Source organism: Grammomys surdaster, unplaced genomic scaffold, assembly GCF_004785775.1.
Source record: "Grammomys surdaster isolate TR1022 unplaced genomic scaffold, NIH_TR_1.0 125888, whole genome shotgun sequence".
Taxonomy (NCBI): Eukaryota; Metazoa; Chordata; class Mammalia; order Rodentia; family Muridae; genus Grammomys; species Grammomys surdaster.
Window position 1 is genome coordinate 1040035 of NW_021620713.1, and position 19781 is coordinate 1059815.

Below are 19781 nucleotides of genomic sequence, written 5' to 3' on the forward strand. Positions count from 1 at the left end.
TTCAGTCATAATCAGCAGTATATACGTTCCTACGGACTTATGTAACTCTGGTGCCCATTCCGAGCAGTATGGTTCAGAGCGTCTGTTTCCCTATGCACCCAACAACAAGCGCTGTTGCCAATTTTAGTATCAGCTATCCAGTTACCTGATTACTCATCAGCCAGAATCTTCCAAATACATGCTTTCAAACACATGCTATATTCCTTGGGTATTTTCTTTTGTGAAATGCTTTTCTTTTTAAGGTTTCCTCCCATTTTCTATTGTTATCAGCTGCATTCTATTAGGTGGTAGGTTAGTGTATAATTAATTTTGAAGGAGAGAAGAGTATTAAGTTTTCAGTAGGTATCAAAGAGGAAATCACATTCATATGAGAGCAACTGGTACCAAAACTTTCATTGGTATGGTGAGTGTAAGGTGCACAAGTGCCCTTCATAATTAGCAGAAAATCTGAGACTTGGGTGGCAAGGTCAAGGAAAATAAATCCGAGTAGCTAAGAAAACAGGTAAAGTCATAAAAATTCAGAAGTCATCAGTTTGCAGTTAAGAGTTTCTTCTATTCTTGAAGCTACATGATTGTTTCATATGAGTGAACAACTCATCTTTCTAGAACTCTGATTTCCATGTTACTTTGATTTTCTTACTCTGCTACTTGTTTCTATGAACACTTGTTTTTTATACTAACAATATACAGACACGTAGTGCTAACTTCTAACATCTCCAGTGATTTTAGCACTGCTTCTCACCTCAGCCATTGCTGTCCAATGAAAGCCCTGGCGTGCATGACCATGAGAAATCAATAGTTAATGCTAATCTACCCACAACATTTTGACATCCAGCATGCATCTCAAGAACATGTGCTTTGCCATCCTGCCAAACTTAGGGCTCAGCTCTAGTTTTCTGTCTTCATCGATGTTCTTTGTGTCTGTCTTTCTTTCTTTCCTTCTTTCTTTCTTTGTCTGTTTCTTCCTTCATTCCTTTCTTCCTTCCCCCCCCCCCTTTTTTTGTTGTTTCTTCCTGATGCTAGAGAAAAAAATCCAGGGATCTGTACCTCTTCTTCCTGAGTGCTAAAATTCAGTCACATGGCATCACATGATCTTATCAAAATTTTAACCAAACACTTTCACATTCTACTCTCTCACTGTCTGCTTTTACTTAGGTATTCCTCAACCACATATTAAGGCTTTCAGGTACAATGAACAGAAGACCAGTGAAAACATAAGCCCAAGAGAAACACTTTCTTTTGCTAACCATAGAACAGTAGTAGTCGGAGGCTGCTGAGCTGTATGGAGAAGCACATCTGAGTGACAGACCTGGACTTTCTATATCATGGTGTTAGCATGGTTGCCGAAGACCCACTACTATTCCAGGCAGCAAGAAGAATGGAGGATAGGACTGACTCATCTATCTCATATGTCTCTTCTCTGTGAAGTGCTAAGTCTTTTCCATGTAGATGAAAGCAGAGTATATTATGCAGCTTACTAAGAGTGGAAGAGTCAAACTGAAGGTTTATGAGTTAAACTACATACTAATGTACCATTTAGTAATTTATTTCTCAAAAGTCTCAGTGAGGACTTCTTGTGTTTTCTGTCCCCCATTAAGTGTCTTACCCATATTTTCTGGCAAATAGTGAGCATCAAGTCATAACCCGTTGAATGAGCGGATGGATAAATGAGTTGCTTTCGTCTCTCATCTCTTTTACACTTTGTAATAGCACACATATGTGGATGCTCATATATTTGATTAGTAAATGCAGATGGTGGATTAAAAAAATCTGCAAACCACCTCTTTTTATGTAGTTTTTATTTTTGAGAGTGAATTATCTGTCAGGCCCAACCATAAGCTCTTTTGATTATTAATAAATATTAATATCAATTATAGTCCAATCAGAGTTAAGAAAGTTGAATTAATTCTCAGCTGTGCATGATGACACATACCTGAAGTTCTAGCTACCATTTGAGAGGCTGGAGCAGAAGAATCATTTGAGTCCAGCAACTTAGGACCCTCCTAGGCAACATAAAAAGACCCCATTTCTTCAAACTAACACAGAGTCTCAGGGAAAGCAATGAGGGTGACATAGGGAGAGAGGAGAAGACAAGGGGGTCTGAAGAGATATCTCACTGGATAATAACACTAGTTGAATAAGCTGAGGATCCAAGTTCAAGTCCCCAGCACTAATGCTAAAATGCTGGGTGCAGTCACAGGTGCTTCTGTCACTCAGTAACCCTGAGGAGGAAGAGTCAGAAGGATTTCTGGGGCTTGCTGATCAGCTACTTAGTTCAAAAAAAATAACAAGCCCAGATTCAGTGAGCAACACTGTCTCCTAGAAATAAGGTGGAGGTGATTCAGTAGGACACCCAACATGTTCCTCTGACCACTGTTTATGCACATAGACATGTGCAATACCCACACACAGACACATACAGACACACACACACATACATAAACACACACACACACACACACACACAATTCTAAATATTGAAAGATAAGGAGAAATACAGAAACCCAATAAATATTTAACTGGTAACTTCATTTAGAAAAAATTCAGTTATACCAAAGCAACTTCCACATATGAATGATCACCAGAACTATTCATTTATCTTCAGCAAGAGTACAAATTTTTCTTTGAAAAGCTTTACCTTCTGTGAAGACACCAATAAATGATTGGCTGGACTTTCGACAAAAACCTTGGCTACAATGGTTGGCATCAGCTTCCAGGAACAGTTACTGTATCCTACCAATGATGCTTATGTAGAGCACCAAGGCTTGCAGTCAGGTTGAATGCATTAATAATAAACTGTCTCCAATACTGCATTGGTGTCACATTACAGGAAAGAAATCAAAGCATTTTCCCTTGTGTCATTTAACCAAGAGAATTCCCAGATTTGAATTCTCTGTTCACTTTCCCTGTGTCTTGTGTCCAGTCTGAATCTGTGCCCTTTTGAACACTGTCTTGTGAATGTGTCCCTGTATCTGTGTGGGTATGTCAGAATGTGTCTGTACTTAACAAAGGACTTTTCATTGAACAGGACAGAAAGCATCACATGGGGCAAGGAATGAGATACTTGAAAGAAATCTTTATCAGAGTTTTACAAAGGATTAAGTCACTGATTGCAGCTCACCCCAATCCACCCAGATAACGAAAAGTATTGCAAATATCATTGTTTTTAAAGCAGTATCTGTACACTGCTTAGCTTACAACATTTATGGTGGATATTAATTTTATAAGGATGCTTTTGGCCTTCATTTTCTGTTTTCAGTGAATGATTATCATAATACACATATGAACATCTATGCATTAATCTTGAGTAAGGAGCATGGAAGAGCACATGACTTGTGGTTACACCTATGTATTAGTTTAGGTTGTAAATGTTGGGTACTTGGGAAATCCAAGACAAATGAGGACTGTTGTTAAATTTTCTCTTAAATGTGGCTTAAACAAACAGAGTAAATACATAGTAGAATAGCAGTTTTAATTCTTAAGTGTATCATTAACTCTGGTTGTGAGGTACAATAGAAGCTCCTGTCTTTTAGAATACAAGATATACTTTTATAATATTGCATTGTCACAATTGCAATGCAATATGCAAGTTGCCTTTTGTATATTTTTAGCATAATACATTACCATGTGCACATGAGATCCTCATTAAATGAGATAGTTATTTCTGTATATGTAAACACACATACTTTTATTCACATTATTTTACATGTATATACTATAAATAATGAATTGGAAAGATGTGTGTGAACTGTTTTTTGTAGCCCAGTCCCTCAATGTTAATAGTCCTCCTGCCTCAGGCAGATATGTGCCCGCCTGACTGATGATGAAAAGAATGCTTATATGAAAGAATTAATCTGTTATACAAACATTTAAAATTATGATTTTATTATTATTTATTATTATTAGCCACTATAACTCTAAGTTATAGTTCACTTGAGAGGATCTTAGAATTTTTTCATGGTAGCCTCTGTGGTAAAGTGGCATATATTTATATCTTTTTCTCATCAGTAAATATTTTAATGAGGCATTATAATAATAAAATTCAAGCAAGGAACACTTAATACAGCATGGTGTGTTGGGGTGACCTGCTTCGAGAAGATGAGACGAAGCCGGTTCTCGCAAAATGAGCAGATATTTTCTAGCAATGACCTTTTCTGTCAGGGCTGGATGTATAGTAAGGACTATTCTCAGAAGTGTAAAGTATTAATAGGTTTGCAAGGAAGAAATGTTTCAGTATAATTTAATTTTAGAACTTTATAAAAGAAAGAATAAGACAGTGCACAAGGGAGGCCGAGTCAGAGTCAGCCTCTTACAAGCCATACAAACTCTGTGGAGACCCATGGAAACCACTGCCAGACTGGCTGTTTAAGAAGGCAAATCTATTTTAACTTTTGAAAGAAATTTCCAACCTGCCAGGGTAAAAATAGACTAGAATGGAATAAAAGTGGGCACAATGAAATAGTACATCATTATCTTTGCAAAAACATGAAGACTATCATTGTGATGCATTTCAAAGTATATTTTGATCACTTGAGAAATCATTCTTACCATCTTTCCTTCTGTTATAGTAAAAATGGGTTTTTAAATAATCACTAAAGATTGTTTTTACACTAAATTCCTGAAGTATGATATAGACTTGAATCTATTAAGAGAACTTAAGGAAAGGCTATTTGAAAATGTGTGTTTATATACACATGCACATACAGCTATACATACATGTAGGTGTGTGTATCCATGCTTAAGAAAATAAAAAATGCCTCAGTTACTCATAAAATGATTACTAGAAGAATGTCAGTCTTCTCTTTTGTAAGGAGAGAAGTAAAATAAAAGTAAAATTTAAACAGACTCTGATCTTTGGAATGGTAGAAGATTGTTATGCTACATAAAGAAAGTTATCCATACTCATAATTTCGCCCATTTGAGATCCAGAAATTACTAATTTAAAATAAAATGATGAGGATCAGTGCCCAGGAATCTAAAGTTATAGAGCTGTTTCTATGAAATCTTTATCAGCTGTTTTATTTAAGACTTGATTGAGTAGACCATATAAGATAAAAGTAATTACTTCCCAGTGGAAAAGTATTATACACTCCAGATGTTATTTTAGGATTATAGACCTGGGAAAAGCAAGCCTCCTAGTTGTCAATCAAGATTTGTGATAGTGTACTCATTCTTACTGTAGGCATGAGAGAGAAGTACTTTTCTGATATCAAACCTCATTTACATGGTAACTACAGGACCATCTGAAGGAGATGTCAGAGTCAGAGGATTTTGTTTATGTTTTTGTTTTTTCTTTTGTTGTTTTAGATGACACAAATTATATAATTTGTTGTCTAGGACTCAGAGTTGTTCCCCTAATATTATTTTTTCTTCCCTCTTTACTAATCAAGAAAGGCTGATTTGTCTTTGTTATAACTAAAAAATAAAAAAGTTCCAACATAAGATGCACATACCCATGTATATATCTATTATAACTTATTTACTCTTATAATAATAAAAAACAGTGGAATTCTATGAGTATCTGGCACAAAAAATACAAAATAAAATACAGAAATCATGCATATCCTTTTCTCTCTCCAGTTGTTTTTCCAAATGAGTTTAGGACTGTCAAGTTAAAAGTTAGTTGAGTTGGAGAATGCACATTTACCTACAAATTGCCTAAATAAGGGAAGGTGGAACGTGGTGATCAAAAAAGAAGAACATTAAATTATCCATAATAATTTTTTTTTAATTTTTAGTTTCTTTTAAATGTATGCGAGCATTTTTTCCTGCACATAGGCATGTAGACCAGATGTGTGTCTAACATCTACATAGGCTAGAAGCAGACTCTGGATCTTCTGGAACCGTCATTTCAGATGTTTATGGGGCCCACATAAGGGTGGATAGAACCAAACCCATGTCCTCTGCAAGAGTAGCTAGTGCTCTTAACTACTGAACGACCTCTCCAGAAACTGCTTTGGTATTTTTAAGACATTGTCTTAATTTGCCATTATCTGACATAAAGTCTGTCATCTTCCTGCCTCAGCAGGAATCTTAGAAATGAAAGCATTCATCACCACAGGCAGCTTTAAAAACTGGCTATGATGGAAGAAATTTATGAGAGGTCTCTTCAAGGATTATTGTATAGATTTTAATACAATATCATGATATTTAGCGTATAACTAAAAACAGAAAAAAGATTGGTTCAGGATTTTATTTCTAAGATTGATATAGAAAACACCTGAAAATTATCTTCTGGGAGAATGCTACTTGGTTTCTCCTCAAGATGGGAATGTCTCCAGATAGGTATATCATTGCTAAGTAAATAAAAAATTAAAAATTTTTTCTACTTGTGACAGAATCTTCACAGTTAAATATCCTTTGTTTTTATTTCCTGGTTTGATCTCTACCTGCTCAACAGACAAAAGCCTGCTCTGGAGATTTTTCTTGTTGCTTTCATCCTGTTAGTAAATATAGTGGGTCGTAGAATTTTAATTACATGTCAACAATTACAATCTGTGACATTTTAAATGAAAACTACTATTTGCAAATATCTCAGGAAGGAACTAAAAGTTTGGATCATCATTTGTGCATTGTAACAACTCTAACCTTAAAACTTCTCAACATCATGCTCTGTGCTGTCCTTGGTGCTCAAGCTAAGCCACCACTGATCATAATATTCATGCTTACCCTACAGCATTCTTACAACAGGAAAGTGAAATATTTCTCCCAGGCCCAACTCATATGTTACTTTCCTGAATTTAGGGCAGTGGTTCGCAATCTGTGAGTTGTGACCCGCTTTGAAGATCTAAGAACAGTTTCACTGTGGTCACCTAAGACTATCAAAAAGCTTAGTTATTTACATGATGATTCATAACAGCAGCAAAATTACAGTTATGAAGTAGCAATGAAAATAGTTTGATAGTTGTGGAGTCACGGTAACATGAGGAACTGTGTTAAGGGTTAAGAATCACTGCTTTAGAGATTCTGCATGTGAAACTCTTGACCTTCATCATGAAAGATTTGTATCTCTTTGTCTGGAAGAATGTTTGAGAAATATATCACTGGCTTCCTTTTGTTCTGCTTTACAATTATTTCTGTGCCTATTTAAACTTTCAAGTGTAAGCGGCTTACATCAGTAGAGTATCAATGACTAACTCAACAAAATTCACAAGCGGCAGACTGTGCTTTCCATAAAGTGATTTATTTTAACTACACGGTAGGTCTGTGAATAGATATGTGTGTGCAATCCACAAAAGTGTTGGTCAGGCAAGTTGATGGATCACAGTATTGCATGAGGAACAGAATTTTAAGTATAATCATTTTCAGGAATGCTGCAAATTGTGTCTAGCTACCCTAAAATTCTGATCTGCATACTTACGTTGATTTTGAGGTCCCTTCCAAAAGCAAGAGTATTCCATTAGGTCATTAAAAATTGAATGAACTAAATTAAACATGAAAAATTACCTTAAGCTATTTTCTCACTTAAGGCAACTGAAATAAATAAACTAAAAAGCTCATGATCATGTTTTGTTTGTAGGATCTTTGTCAGATAGGCCTAAGATTGGACAAGAAGGTGGTGCCACTGAGTCTATTTTCTAGCTTTTGTAATAGGACATTAAATAAATAAAGTATAGCCAGTGGTAGAGTCTAGTCTTGAGTGCACTTGTCCTAGAATTCTATTCCTGCCCTGAAAAAGGCTGGGAGATCATTAATCAGGAAGTATAAGTGATATAAATTGTGAGAGAAGTTTCCACCTGAAAATTATGCCATGTTGCAGAGACCCTGAATATATTTGCACTTCCTGTCTCCTGAGTACATTGGTCTTACTCTCCAAGCAGCATTTATTTGCCTTATTCCTTCCAAATAGACACTAAATATTACTAGAAAGATGTCCCTTCTCTCCTTTCCATTCATTTTCACTTCTAGGTTTGCCGAGCACATCATATACTGGGAATTGAATCCAGGGTCTCATTCTACCTAAAGGCTTTATCACTGAGATATCACAAACACTTGGTGTTAGCCTTTTAACAATAAGACTAAAGAGGTGACTGTTGGCAGATGTTTTTGTGCACTGAGTAAAGGTTGTCTTTGTGTTATTTAATTGATAATTTCTGTACCAGCAGAGAATTGAGTACAGGCTGCACTTTATTATTTTTATGAAGCATCACCCATCTCAGTGCTTTGTAAACATTCTTCTTCATCACCTTCTGATTGGTTAATACGAAACTGAACCAGCCAATTAGCTGGGCACGAAAGAATAGGGTGTGACTTCCAATACCAGTCAGGAAGTCCCAGAGAGATGAGAAGGGAGAGAGAAGGATGAGGAGGAGAAGTAGGGGTGAGAGACCACATGGAAGTACCAAGAGGATTTGCCACAAGATTGTGATGAGAGAGCAACCACAAGGACACACATGGATCAGAAGAAGCCAGCCCAAGAGCAGATGGCAAGTCATAGATTATTTGTCCGGGTACTATCAGCCTGTTCAGGTTAGAATAGCTCAGAATCTGGCCAGCCAAGGCTTGAAGCTTATTAATAAAATACTAGGTCTCTGTGTCTTTATTCAGGAGCTAAAACAGGCTCAAAAAAGTGTAAAAATGTCTAGCAGATACTTGAAAAAAGGGAATAGAGAAGCCCCCACCCCAAGAATTATTTTTATGGATGACCATCTCTGGAAAATTATGCACCTTACAAGTGAGAACAGAGTAACAGCTGGTATTTTTGGTAATATACTATGATTTGGGTGCTTGTTGTCCAGTACATTTTCTCAGAAAAGCCATTAGTGACCTTTTATCAGGGCTCAGATGAGAGAACTGTTTCTGCAAAAGCACTTGCCCTCCTCACTTAAGCAGATAATGAAGATTGGTGTTGGAGCCTACTTTCAGGTGATTCCAAAGCTATGTTTTCAATGGCTGGCCTGGGAGATCTCTCTCCACTAGAACATCTCTTTTTGTTCATTCCAATTAATCCTGCAGTAGCAAAGAAATCTCAGCAAGTATGAAAGACAAAGTAAAAATAAGTAATTATTATTTCTTATCTTCTCTTTCCTTGAGTATTAGATTAGTCCCAATTCTCAAGAATAGGAAATAGAGAGTATTTCAGGTGAGGGTCTTATCAATGTCAGCTTCAGAAATGACTTCTCAGACCCCCAAAAACACACAATATCCAACTCATGTGGGAAGATATTATACATGGTACTTCCACCCATCTTGCTTCGTATCTCATGCAGCTGCCCCACTAACGTCAGCTCTGGATGGCAGGCTATCTATCCTGTGCACTTGCATTTCTTTAGTGCATTATGTGGCATCTGAGAGAGTTCCTTCTAATTAAAACTGTTCAGGTCTTTAGAGGACTGAATGAGATTTACAAAAACCTCCGCAGATTTGCAGCAGGAAGTCCCCAGACACTTCTCAGGATCTTAGTGCACAACACATTCAAGAGACTTGGTGCTTTCATCTGTATATTGACCTTTCACTTCTGGGAAGATTGGCTTTAAAGGGGAACCTAGAGAGAAGACCGACTGGAGGAAACTCTACTCTCTTTAAAGAACTCATTTGGGCAGTTTGTGTAGACATAAAAGCATTTGACTATTAAATACTGACAAAGGAAAGAACAAATATACTGATAAACAAATACACATTTCATGCATCTCACCGTATCAACCCAGACTAACAGGACAAAATTTATACATATGCTTGTTTCAATTTGTTTAAAACTTGGCCAGTATCATGGATGAGGGGCTCCATTCTCAATTCTGAAGCTCTTGTCTTCTTTTGTGTCTATCCTCACAATGAAGGACAGAAACATGACTAACTCGTCTTTACCAGTTTACCTCCAAGGAGTCTCTGACTATGAAACCCACTTCTAGAAAACTGAATCTTAAAGGATAATTTAGATTGTAGAGATGTTCATGTCAAAAAATATAGAAGTGATCTTCCTATGAAAGAGATAGCACATCAAAAGTCCCAAAAGTTACAATAGCTTGGCCATTGCTGCATCTCAGTAAGGTTTTCTTATCCACGTTTAATGTTTTAGGGATTTGATGTTCTAGCCCAAATCAAGCATTTGGTGAGCTTCTGTCCACCTCTTTCTAAGCATCATTGCCCGCTATCTGGGTGGACAACCTAACACTCTCAACAGGTCATTTTACATCATAGTGACTGCTGTTACAAATAACCATACTTAAAAAACCAATATATATCATGAATATTATAATATATGTGAAAGCAGGTTGATTCTGACGAAATACACATATTGTGTTCCTTCAGTCAGCACAAGTTAACTACTTCATGAAGATTTTAACTTTCATTTTTAGACTTACCTTCAACATAAATAAGAATGTAAAATAAGATGGTTGAAACATTCATTCCAATCTCATTTAGATTTTAAAGCAAAAAAAAAAAAGTTTTTGAATTGCGATATTTCTAGGTTGTTTTCAAACTTCCAATCCTTCTGTTTTAATCTCTTAAGTGTTGGCATTATAATCAAGCATCATCATATCTGCTGAAGCACTGTTTATACTGCAATAAGTCCTTTGATTTTTGTGTATTCCTTTCTCATGACAAGCTCTCTCTCTCTCTCTCTCTCTCTCTCTCTCTCTCTCTCTCTCTCTCTTTTCTTTTTAAATTCAAAACACTTTCTTACTGGGTTTCTTATCTTCAAAATTAAGCTCTCTGGGACAGGCAAGTCACAGAGCAATGTTCACTTTATCAGGAACTGTTGTCTCCTCTGCAAATACATTGCTTAAGTACCATCAATCGATACATCTGGGACAACGGGACCTGTGGAATCAATTTAGGAAGGAGAGTAAGTGTTACCCAGTAACTATGCACTTATACATTAAAATATTTCTTTTTAAATCATCAGACTTCAACCTCAGGGTAACTATTTGAGATATAATCCCAGCTTCCTTCATTAGGTTTCAGTTGGCTACTGACCTTCAATGTGAGCATTTAGAATTCATCATCAGGCAGCTCTCCACTGGGATAAAAGATTTGGGGATTTATTTTCTATAAGGCACATTATTTGTACTTTTCATCTTCTGAATTACTTACAAGAGCCTAAGGTCTAATACAACCTTGACTAGCAGAGTTCTATGTACAAAAAACTTGCACGCTGAGTTATTTTGCAATGCAACTTGACTTCTAAAAACTATTTCTGTAGTTGCATAGAAAGACTACATCTCCTCCCTTAAGACTCATTGTTTTCACTTCTGTTTTAATACTGAAGAGCTGCGTGTGTAACTGAAAGCATCACACCCTACACTACAAAAGATAGTAGAAAATCCTCGGTACTGTTTGCAAAGAATTGTGACCCACAGAATTACTGTCTTTTGGAACAAAAGAGGCTTAATATAGAAAGTAATACTAATACCTGCTAATATCAGAAAGCTGAAAGAAAATGATAACAAGCAAGAGGTCATATGAGAGTCTTTGTAAAGTTATTATAGATAAAAGGAAATATTTTGTGGATTCTGATTAAGATGATTGACAGAGATGACTGGATGAGAGGAAGCCCTCTTATAGGACAGCTTGTTTGCATTTGTTTATTTTTATTTGTTTACCTATCTATTTATTTATTTTTGAGACAGGGTTTCACTGTGTAACACTGTTTGACAAAAACCTTTATATGTGCCAGACTAGCTTCCAATTTACCGAGTACCCTGGATTAAAAGCATATGCCACCACACCCAGCCAGATCTTGATTTTTGGTTTTGTTTTTAACATTGTATCTGTTCATGACTGTGTTAACAAGGGAGTAAATGTGTGAATTAAATGTTCTAATTCTGAGACATGAAACTTTATTAGCTTCCATCCACTATTCCCCCCCCCCAGTAATTTAGCAGACTACTAATTGTTAAACTCATGGCAAATCCCAACATCGGACTTACCTAGCAAGTCTGTTATTACTAATCCATCACATGTTTATATTTCTCTGTAAAGTCAAGCCTAATGTTTACAGGCATACATGTACATATAAGAAACTTTTTTATTTTAAAACAAAATTTTCCACCACATATTTTTCTTCTTATAAGAATATTGTTCTAATACAATATTATCTTGATTTTGAGCCAAGTTAAGAAGGCTATACACGGAATCTCAAAGACTTCATTATTCTTGAAGCTGTCTTACAAAAAGTCAAGCCCACAATTATCCTCGAAGGAACTGAAGAGACTAGGGACATGCCTAGTACAGTGTTAGTGGCACTGGATATAGAGCTGCCTTATTCAACAGAATTCGGAGCAGCAGCTTTCAGTGAACATTCAGAGGCTGGTTTGAGCAATGGATAGAGTTACCCTTATGTGTGCTGACAAACACCAGGTGGTTACATCTCTAAGTTGGATTTCAGCTGGTTTAGCACAATGGTTGTTTGTCCACCTCATTTGTGAATTTACAATCCTTATGAGCATACAAAACACACCTGGTGAATACCAGCCCCAAGTATTGATGTAAACACCTGTCTTGTGTTCTGCACAATTCAAAGGGCTGTCTTGAGGGAGGAAGAAAAATACCAAACAATACTAAAAATGTAACATATTGCTGAACTTCCAAAATTATCAAAACTGAAAATATTCTTAACCCCTGTCAATTATCTCATTCTCTATATAGTTTTATGAATTCTCAAGAGACAGAGATGTAGGCATTAACTCTGTTCTGCATTCCTCTCCACTGGTCAGTAAGATTCCTGGTGCTGTGTGAAAGAGGATTACAAAACCAAACTCTTGTGGTATTTCTTATTTACATGAGAGTAATCCAAGGCATTTTGAACTGGCATTTTTACCTAAAATACACCATTTTAAAAGATGCCTTTAGAGAAAATAACATATAATAAAACCGCTTCCAGAACAAACCTCAATGAATCCTCATTTGTAATTCAACATTGGGCTTTTCAGAAGCCTCTATCCATTTAGCCACTTGTTTTGAGCCATGGTCAGCCATGTTCAATGGCATTTTAGGGGTGGACAGGGAGCTTTGCTCCATGTTGCTTTGAGCTATTTGCAGACAAAGCTCTAAACACAGCACAAAACATTGCTTCTCTGAGCCCTGGAAAAAAAGGAATTGTTTATAATGGTTCATTTATTTATTTCTCACACAATTACTTCAGGATTCATGTGCAAATGCAGTAACATCATATTACTCAATGATACTGGCTGCAAGTCCATTCATAGCAAGTAATTCGAGCTTGAGGACTTCACCTTAAAACATACACATCCTGGGACCTTGCTCATGGCAAATACTAAACCAAACCCAAATGGCTCCTAGATTTTGATCTTACTGCCAAGACTGAGTACTTGGGTGACAAGCATGTGGTCTTTGGAAAAAGGAAAGATGATATAACCATTGGAGAAGCCAAGAAGCTCTTTGAGTTTAGAATTGGCAAAGTAAGCCAGAAAATGATCACTGGACTATGGACAGTTCTGATATTTGGGACTTGCATATATCTGAACTACTAGGACATTTCTTGGGTAGCTCAGGAGAGATCCTCACTTTCCATCTGATTATAATAACCGAAAGTTTTGTGTCCCCATTAAAGTTTTCGGGGTCTCAAGTTTAGCTGAATTGCAGTGTTAAGTTTATGCCTGTGAATAAGAACTATTTTATAAAGGAAATCCAACAATAGATGTGAGAATATATACCAGCCGTTGTATGATTTTGTTCATTCTTTTGATTTACTTATTCAACATTTCCACTTATTGCATCAGTCTAGAACAACAAGATTGAAGGCTTGCGTAAGATATATAAATAGGGGAATGTACTGGAAATGGCACCTATCTTTGGAACACAATCTGGGCCATCCAGGCCTATTTGTTTCCTATCTCTATAATTGAATAGTATAGCCTATTCATAATTCATTCATAAAGAAATGTTGTTCTATTTATCTTGTGATTCTAAAGGTTGAAAACTCCAAGATCAATCCCAGGGATTCTTGGGAACTGCGTTTTTTTAGTTCATTATACCCTAGCAGGGGACATCACCTGGGAAACAGAGCAAGGACAAAACTGTTTTGTTTTTTGTTTTCGCTTTATTACTGCACATCACATTGTACATTATGATTTCAGGTAACATTAACTACTATCCCAAAACTACTACTCCAAATATCATTTATATATGACTCTCAGGGTAAAGTTTACAGCCCTCGAACATTGAGGGATTCTAAGATCATAGAAATGAAGAAGGAAAGGATGTCAAGGTAAACGTATAAACTAAAGGAAAGGGATAGTAGGGTCTTTGACCTAGGACAACTAGAAAAGACCAGTTTATCGAAGCTCAAGAGCCACAGAAGAAACTGCTATATCATGTGCCCTGATCTTAACAGGAGTTTTTCAGAGGGAAAGCAGGATGTTCTTTGAATCTGCAGTTTAGAAAGTTCACTGGAAAAAGGCAGACTGGAAGGATTTGCATTTGAGAAATAAATGACTAGAATTGTTGAAGGATGGTTAGAAAGTATAGTATTGTGTTATCCAAGTACAACCCTATTCCATGTAATTATGTAAAAATGCTTATGCAATAACCATCTATGGTAAATTTTGGTATAAAAACATGTTGAAAAATTGTGACTAAAAATTGTGTGAACTAGGAAAACAAGCTTTGAGGTCCTCTTCCTCCTCCTCCTCCTCCTCCTCCTCCTCCTCCTCCTCCTCCTCCTCTTCCTCCTCCTCCTCCTTCTTCTTCTTCATCCTTTGAATCTCAACCATTTGGAAACAGTGGAAATAGCAGAGGGAAGGTTCAGTTTTATTCTTTAAGATGCTGCCATCTACCGACTCTTCTGTAAAACTACACTGTGACCATCTATCAAGTTTGTATCTTGCTACAGTCCCCACTTTAATAATTTATGGTTTCTGCCATCCATACAAAAGAATTGTACATTCAATAAAATGTACTGTGAGGGCCTGGAGTGGTTTTCTGATATGATGCCATAGCTGTGACCACGGGGCATTAATAACAGAATCTAGAAGGTGAACTTAGTGCCTTCTTCATAGTCCGTCCATACTTTATGAATAATTTATAATAAAATAAAGTACAGGCTTTTCTTTGAGTGTTCTAAGAATGTTAAACTCTAAGTAATGTATTAAAAGGCGAGTTTGAAAAATTCTCTTGTTAAAAGTTATTCCTCTAATTAAAAATATGAGTGAGTAGAAAGATCACTTAAGTTTCACAATTTCTATTTTTTTCCACACGGAATTTCAGTCATGTGGGTATCTCACAATTCATGGTAACAAATGTGAGTGTCATCAAAGCTTAATCGTGAATTTGAAAGCCCAGATTCTGATGATCTCCGAGTCTTCTTGTTGTTGATTACGTGTATTGCTTCCCAGTCATTATGAAAAGGTGTATTACCATAGAAGACTCCTTGCTTATATGATATATATTCTTCAATTTGGGTTAAGAAAAATGGTAAAAAGTCCTTTCTCCACATGAGAAGAAAACAAAAAATAAGGTACATATAATAGGCACATAGTATTGATAAGGTGTTCCTTTTGTGAAATAATAGATGTAATCATATTCTAATAAGTATAGTTTTGTGAACTGAATTTCCAAGAATAAAAGCCACACCTGTGTTAAGAATTCTACAAAGCTGAGTAGAACAATGACTGATAAGATCGTCCGAGACTGTGGAGCTCCAATGTGGTGGGTCTGGAGCACAATTATCTTAAGCTATCTTTAGTCTCCTTAATGGTCATTCACTTTTCACCTGTGTGTGTGCCCTGCCATCCTTGTGACTATCAGGCGGAATATTTGGGAATGTAGTAACGAAAGCAATAGGTTCCACCAGCCCATAGACTTAGAATGTCATTAGATAGTGCCTGGGACCTGTAACAGGGATTTCTCTATTTTCTTACAACAACCTGATATTTCCACGAAAGTACTTGACAAAATGACATGATTTATGACTTTCTTTTGTTCTGTTACTCGCTGCAGGAGTAACATAGATCTGCATCAGGTACTACATGAGCCTCTCATACCCAATGTTACCCCATTGGGTGGATGTTGGAGAGTTCTTTTCAGAGGTTGGACTTTCCTTCCATTTATCTATGGGTTTGTTTTGAGATGATAGTTGAGATACATTTCAGTTTGAATTCTATTTGTATTTTGTTTCTGAAGCATTTGGTTCAAGGTTAACCTTTTAGTTTCTTTCCGGAAGATTCAGTTACAGGCATTTGGCTTGTTTCTGGTTTTAGATTTGTTAATTTGCTAGAATTTGGCCTTTTCCTTCCAATATCTAATTCTGTGTTTTACTGTGGCCTGTGTTGTGCTAGGGGAAGGGAAATGAGGAGAGAAGGGAAGAATTGCAAGAGAAGAGAGCAAGAGAGTGAGGAGGGAGCAAGCAGCCCCCTTTTAGTGAGCACACCTGACTGTTGCCAGGTAACTATGGGGTGGAGCCTAGATGAAATGCCAACAGCCTATCAGAAACCCCATGATACACACAACCAATTGAAAGGGAAGTCCAGAAAGATACATTTATTCGTGGGATGAAAGGAATTTTATTGGCTCAGCTGGAAAGAAGTGTAAGCTCTGATCACCCAGTATCTTGAGTTTCCACCCATTACATGTAAATGTCCAACATGCAAATATCCAGGGCAAGTCTTAGATACAGTGGAAGAAAAGGACAGGATGAGAGACACTGAGGGAGCATCTGCCAAAAATACCATGCAGATTTCACCCAAAGCACAGGTCCCAGCCAGCAGAAAGGAGCTTGCAACATTCAGAGGAAAATGAGAAACAGATTGAATGAAAGAGGAAATATTTGAAGTGAAACTGTGATTTGCTATTCTTCCTCACTTTATGTTTGATGTTTTTATTAATTCAACTTTGGAAAAAGCGAACAACTGAAGACAACTTGATTTACCATTTCCTCGAGGGAAAACTTTTGATGTTTCTTGGTTGATGTTTTTCTTTGAGGTTTTCTTTGTTCTTTTCTCTTTTGTTATTGTTTGTCTGTTTGTTGATTTATTGATCTCACAGCATGTTATTGATCTGTTTCAAATTTTATCTTATCTAGGTTTACTTTTGGAAGTTCATTTTCATCTAAAAATTTACCAACTTCTTTAGTTTTTTTCCATCTAACTGGGATATCTTTCAAGATACGGCCTGATAATTTCCATGGCAACTGCTGTAATGGCTTCCCTTACCTTGCTAATCTTATTGATTTGGGTCTTTCCTTGTTCTTATTTGGTTACTTTGGCTACATAAGCCCTAGTTAGTCTTGTTTATCTTTTCAAAGAACCTACTTTTCACATTATTGATTCTTTGTATTATTTATTTTGCTTTCCACTTCACAAATTTCTGCCCTGATCATAATGTCTTCTATTCCTTTGTTATATGGCTTTTGTTACTTTTTTCAGAACTTTTAGTGCATCTATTAATTTATTTATTTGAGATCTCTCTTATTTATTTTCTTTTCCTTCCTTTCTTCTTTTATTTTCCCTTCCTTTCTTTCTCCGCCTTTAATTTACTTCATTTCATTTACATTTTTAATTTGTTTTTTACTTTTAAATATATTTAATCGTGTTTCCCTTCCACAAATTTCCAGATTTCCTCCATCAACCCAACTTCATTTTCTTTCTTTTTCTAAGAAATAAGATTTTAAAAAGACAAACAACTACTATAAAACAATTGATTTCTTTGTAAGCACGTAGAGCTACAGACTCCCATCAGTTTAGATATGTTGTGTTCTCATTGTTACTTAATTCTAGTAATGGTTTCGTTTTCATCCTTGATTTCTCCAAGGACTCACTCAATATTAAATAGTGTAGTACTTAATCTCTATAAGTTTGTGTGGGGTCTAGAGTTTTTCTTGCTACTGTAGTCCTAATACATTGTAGTCAGATGAAATACAAGGAATTCTTTAAAATTTCTTCTATTTATTATACTTGATTTATATCCTAATATAGGATATGTATAATGCAGTGTTTGAATGGCATGTTATGTAGATGTCTGTTAAGTTCATTTGATCTGTCATTTCATTTAATTAAAATATTACCTTCTTTATTAATTAATTAGTTTTTTGTGGGGAATGACCTCTCAATTCGTAAGAGTAGGATATTGAAGTCATATCTACTATTTGTGCTGGAGTTAATCTGTGACTTTTTCTCTGATAGTACTTATTTTATGACATTGGGTATACCAATTTCCTTGGCACATGTTTAGAAGAATAATGTCGTCTTGGTTGATTGCTCCATTAATAACTATGAAGTTATTCTCTTTCTTTTCTTAGTAGGTTTGGTCTAAAATATATTTGCCAGATATTGTAACAGCATGGTCTGCTTATTTGTAGTGCCATTTGCTTAGGATAGATTTCCATTCTTTCATCCTAAGATAGTAATTTGGTGACACAGTGGGTTTTTTTTTTGAGTCACCAAATATGACACTCATTTTTTGATCCAATCTATTAGGGTGTGTTTACAGATTAGGGAATTGAGGCCATTAGCATTCAGGGTTATTGAAAGCTCTATTGATTACTGACATTCTGCTGATTTTGTTGGTTTTCTTTCTTCCTTACATTGCTTAGTATTATTCTCTTATGGCTTATCCTTTTCTGTAGCCTCATGGAGGGATTTATGATATTTTTACATCTGTAGAAGTATTTTCCATAGAGATGGCTTAGTGATCATATATTTATTTAGACTATTTCTGTCACAAAAGTTAGTATTTTTTCCTTAAATTATGGTCATAAGCTTCACTGTAAATAGTACTTTAGATTGGCAGTTGTTATCTGTCTGATCTTAAAATACATCATTCCAAGACCTTCTAGCCTTTAGACTTCCAGTTGAATAATCTACTGGTATTCTGATGGCCTTTATCTGTGACTTGGTGTTTCCCCCTTGCAGCTTTTAGTATGCTTTCTTTGTCCTACTTATATATTGTTCTAATGAGGATATAATTGAAGGAAGTTCTTTCCTGGATAGGTATCTCTTTTTGGAACTCTGCTAATTTTTCTATCCTGACTCTTTAAAAAATGTTTTCTATACATTTAGGATAAGTTTCTTCTTCTTTTCTTATGACTACAACTTGTAATCTGGTCTTTTTAGAGAGGTCTCATACATCTTGGGATTTCCACTATTATTGTTCATTCATTATCCTTGTTGGATTCCTCTAGTCCTTCCTCCTTATCTTTAAGATCAGTGTTTTCTCCTCTCACTGGTCTATTCTATTGCTGAAACATTGTTAAATTTTTATTTTAGTTACTTTTGATCATACTTTACTTAGTATTTCATTTTGTTTACTATGACTTTTATATCACAGTGGTTCTTCTTCAGTATTTCTCTTTTTAAAAATTTGTCTTTCATATCATCTATCCCCTTCTTTATTGTGTTTGCCTATCCGTGTCTTTGAATATGTTTATGATCATTATTTTGTCTGACTAGGAGTTCATCTAAATTACTCATACTAGATGCCATTTTTTTTCAGGAGTAATACTTTTTGAACAAGATATGTTGTCTTGTCTTCTTTGTTCACATTTCTGTCATTAGTGCATTGAGAAATATGCATTTGGTGAGACTTCTTTGCTTGGTTTGATTTTAATCAGCTATGTTCTTTTAGTTGAAGGATTTGTACTCTTCAGTTGGGATTTGTATGAGGAAGTTATAGATCGTATTCAGAAAATAATTTTTCAGATCTGGAGCTCCAGATATCTGACATAAACTCTGTATAATTCCCTCAGTAGGACATTAACTGGGAGAATGAGAAGACTTGTTTGGTATTACTATTATGTAATTTTCATACTAGCATAGGCCTCAAAGACTACTGCAAGAAAAACAACCATGTGCAGAATGAAGTACACTCATATTTTAGTTAAAATG

At 35.8% G+C, this 19781-nt stretch overlaps 1 protein-coding gene across 1 annotated transcript in view; it reads left to right on the top strand.

The window, feature by feature from the left end:
- Kynu (kynureninase) overlaps window positions 1-19781 on the top strand; it is a 127718-nt gene that overhangs the window by 56087 nt on the left and 51850 nt on the right. The window lies entirely within an intron of this gene.